The following is a 3,206-nucleotide window of genomic DNA, read 5'->3' on the forward strand; positions in this document are numbered from 1 at the left end:
GTCGCCGGAGACGCAAAGACTGGACCTGAACTCCTCGAAAACAGAAGTAGGCAGTCCTTTTGTCATAACATCGACAAACTGTTGCGCCGTCGGGACGTGGAGGACCCGGATGCGCCCAAGGGCCACCTGCTCACGAACAAAGTGTATGTCGAGCTCAATGTGCTTCGTTCGTCGATGATGGACCGGGTTGGCGGAGAGGTACACGGCGGAGACGTTGTCGCAGTAAACGAGTGTGGCCTTGTGAACATCACAAAGCAACTCCTGGAGCATCTGAGGAAGCCAAGAGCATTTGGCAACGGCGTTAGCCACTGCCCGATACTCTTCCTCGGCACTCGAGCGAGAGACTGTGGGCTGTCGCTTGGAAGACCAAGAGATCAGAGACGGCCCAAGGTAGACACAGTACCCCGAAGTGGAGCGCCGTGTGTCCGGGCAGCCAGCCCAGTCCGCATCAGAGTAGGCGACGAGGTCGGTAGAGGCGGAGGCCGCCAGTATAAGTCCCATGGACGTAGTGCCGCGTATGTAACGGAGGATACGCTTCACCAAGGTCCAGTGAGAGTCACGCGGAGCATGCATGTGAAGACAGACCTGCTGAACGGCATACTGCAAGTCGGGGCGCGTCAGAGTGAGGTACTATAAGGCACCCACAATGGAGCGATAGAAGGCCGCGTCGGATGCGAGAGAGCCCTCCAGAGCTGAAACCTTGGCCTTGGTGTGGGAGCAGGCTTGCAGTTAAGCATGCCGGCATGATCGAGAAGCTCATGGGTGTAACGCTGCTGGTGCAGAAAGAACCCATCTGGCCGTCGAACCACCTCAATGCCGAGGAAGTAGTGGAGGGGCCCCAAGTCCTTCAGGGCAAACTCATCGCGAAGACGAGCAGTAAGCCGCTGGAGAAGCGCGACAGTGGAAGCTGTCAGGATGATGTCATTGACATAGAGCAACAAGTAGGCCGTGTCAACCCCGTGATGGTACACGAAGAGGGACGCGTCAGAGCGGGTCGATATAAATTCGAGCATCTGCAGGAAGGTAGCGATGCGCTGGTACCAGGCCCGAGGCGCCTGCTTCAACCCGTAAAGAGAACGGGAGAGCAAGCACACATGGTCTGGATGTGTGGCGTCGACGAAGCCGGTGGGCTGCTCACAGAACACCTGCTCGGCGAGGTGGTCGTGCAAGAAGGTGTTGGAGACGTCCAACTGATGCAGGGGCCAAGCTCGGGAGACGGCCAACTGAAGCACGGTGCGGATCGTGCCCGGTTTAACAACCGGAGCAAAAGTGTCGGTGAAGTCCACGCCCGCACGTTGCCGAAAGCCTCGAACCACCCAACGAGCTTTGTAGCGCTCGAGAGTCCCATCGGGACGAGTCTTATGCCGAAAGACCCACTTGCTCGTGATGATGTTGGCACGAGGTGGCCGGGGAACAAGCTGCCAGGTGCGGTTCCGTTGGAGCGCATCAAACTCTTCCTGCATCGCAGCGAGCCAATAAGGGTCCCGAAGGGCGGCTCGAGCTAACGATGGGAGAGGGGACGGCTCGGAGACGGAAGCGGCGAGAAGATACTCATCGCTGGTGTACCGCGTACTCGGGCGGAAGGTACCGGCCCGAGAGCGAGTCATCGGGTGGAGCAGCGAGTCCGGGGCGACGGGCGAGGACGAAGAAGCCCGCCGCCACTGATGCCGCGGGTGAGACCGCGGGTGAGGCCGCCACGGGCGAGGCCGCGGGTGAGGCCGCTGGCGAGGGCGCGGGGAAGGCTGCCGCCGGCGAGGGCGCGGGGGGCGCCGAGGAGGCCCGCGCCGATGGTGGCGCCGGGGGCGTCGCAGGCGCCGGGAGGGGTGCAGCCCCTAAGGAAACCGGCCGGGGAGGAACTCGACCCGGGGCACGGGGGGCACCCTCAAAGCCAGGAGGCGGCCCAAGAGAAGCATCCGAGTGGCCGTCACCAGGAGCAGGCAAGGCCACAACATCCGAAGGCACCTGCTAAAACGGAAAAACCATCTCATCAAAGTAAACGTGTCGGGAAGTGATGACCCCATGTGAGATAGGATCATAGCAGCGGTAGCCTTTGGTGTTGGGGGGATAGCCAAGAAAAATACAGGCCACAAACCGTGGTGCGAGCTTATGAGAAAGTAGTGGAAGCGATGCTAGGGTAGCACAAGCAACCGAAAATGCGAAGCTCGGTGTAGGAAGGTGGCGTGCCGAACAAAAGATGTTGAGGAGCAAAATTCCCGCGAGTGCGACAGGGACGGATGTTGAGGAGTAGTGATGCGGTGGCGAGCGCGCCAGGCCAGAAACGTGGTGGCACATTGGCGTGAAAGAGGAGGGTGTGAACGCAGTCATTAAGAGTGCGAAGCACGCGCTCAACGCGGCCATTTTGTTGCGAAGTGTACGGGCAAGTGAGACGAAAAATCGTGCCGTGTGTGGCGAGAAGGTTGCGGATTGCAAGATTATCGAACTCCTTCCCGTTGTCTGTTTGCAACGCATGAATGGGGCGACCAAACTGCGTGGAGACATAGGAGTAGAATGCGGTGAGAGTGGCAACAGAATCCGACTTTCGCCGCAACGGGAAGGTCCACACATAGTGCGAAAAGTCATCAAGGATAACAAGATAATAGAGATAGCCCGTGTTACTTGCAACAGGAGAGGTCCAAACATCACTATGAATTAACTCAAATGGGTATGAAGCAACATGCGAGGAAGTGCTAAAGGGTAAACGAGTATGTTTGCCGAGACGACAAGCATGACAAGTGTGATCGTCGATCTTATTACACGTGAATGAAAAGCCGCGAAGAATATGACGAATGGTGGCAGGGTTGGGATGACCAAGACGAGCATGCCAAAGGTCCACTCTAGCGGAAAGCGCCATGGGTGCAGCGACGGAGGATGTGGAGGAGTGGACCGGGTAGAGATCGTCGGGGATCTCACATCGGTGGAGCACCATCCGGGTACGGGCATCCTTAACAGAAAAGCCAAACATGTCAAATTCAACGGTGACAGGATTTTCACGTGTAAGAGAACGAACAGAAACAAGATTTTTAATGATGTCAGGTGAAACGAGGACATTAGAAAGATGTAATGGAACGGAGTTAGAAGGAAAAGCAGCATGGCCGACATGAGTGATGGGCATGGAAGAACCGTCGCCCACGGTAATGCGAGCAGCAGTGTGAACAGGGTGAGCGGTAAGAAGGTTACCGGGGTTGGCGGCCATGTGAGCCGTGGCT

This window comes from Triticum dicoccoides, chromosome 2A, assembly GCF_002162155.2.
Source record: "Triticum dicoccoides isolate Atlit2015 ecotype Zavitan chromosome 2A, WEW_v2.0, whole genome shotgun sequence".
Lineage (NCBI taxonomy): Eukaryota > Viridiplantae > Streptophyta > Magnoliopsida > Poales > Poaceae > Triticum > Triticum dicoccoides.